The following is a 941-nucleotide window of genomic DNA, read 5'->3' as shown; positions in this document are numbered from 1 at the left end:
TGGGAAACATTCCCTGACTCCTCTGCCCTTTGGCAAGAATAATTATCAATTAATTGTATAATTATTTATTTAATGCTGGTCTCCCCTTCTAGGATGTAGGTTCTCTGAGGCCAAGGACTGTGAGGCTGTACTGTGAGGGTCAGTACTATTATTATCCCCACTTTATAGATGAGGAAACTGAGGCACAGAGAGCTTGAGCAACTTGCCTAAGGCAAGAGCTGGTAACTGGTGGAGCCAGGATTTGAACTCATGGCTCCAGGGTCCATGTTTTCAATCAGCAGGTTATGAGCAGTTTAGGAGGAAGAAAGAAAGAAAGAAAGGGAGAGAGAGAGAGGGAGGGAGGGAGGGAGGAAGGAAGGAAGGAAGGAAGGAAGAAAGGGAAAAAGAAAGAAAGGAAGGAAGAGAGAAAGAGAGGAATGAAGGAAGGGAGGAAAGAGAGGGAGAAAGAAAGGAAGGAAGGAAGAAAGAAAGAAAGAAAGAAAGAAAGAAAGAAAGAAAGAAGGGAAGAAAGAAAAAGCAAGCTCGCTTCAGCAGCACATACACTAAATTTAGAACGATATGGAGAAGATTAGCATGGCCCCTGTGCAAGGATGACATGCAAATTTGTGAAGCGGTCCATATTAAAAAAATTTTTTTTAATGAACTAATTTTTTAAAAAATTTGTTTATTTTTGGCTGCATTGGGTCTTCATTGCTGCGCACAGGCTTTCTCTAGTTGCGGTGAGCAGGGGCTACTCTTGGTTGCGGTGTGCAGGCTTCTCATTGTGGTGGCTTCTCCTGTTGCAGAGCATGGGCTCTAGCTGCACAGGCTTCAGTAGTTGTGGCATGCAGGCTCAGTAGTTGTGGCTCGCGGGCTCTAGAGCACAGGCTCAGTAGTTGTGGTGTATGGGCTTAGTTGCTCTGCGGCATGTGGGATCTTCCCGGACCAGGGCCCAAACTTGT

General features: G+C 45.3%; 1 non-coding gene across 1 annotated transcript; it reads left to right on the top strand.

Annotated features, from left to right (window-relative positions):
• Positions 1-522: 522 nt before the first annotated feature.
• LOC137204254 (U6 spliceosomal RNA) lies at positions 523-625 on the top strand. The gene has a single exon (XR_010933491.1). It is a non-coding gene; the product is annotated as a U6 spliceosomal RNA (small nuclear RNA).
• The last annotated feature ends 316 nt before the right edge of the window (positions 626-941 follow it).

Source organism: Pseudorca crassidens, chromosome 12, assembly GCF_039906515.1.
Source record: "Pseudorca crassidens isolate mPseCra1 chromosome 12, mPseCra1.hap1, whole genome shotgun sequence".
Classification (NCBI taxonomy): Eukaryota; Metazoa; Chordata; class Mammalia; order Artiodactyla; family Delphinidae; genus Pseudorca; species Pseudorca crassidens.
This window is presented reverse-complemented; position numbering and strand designations above follow the sequence as displayed.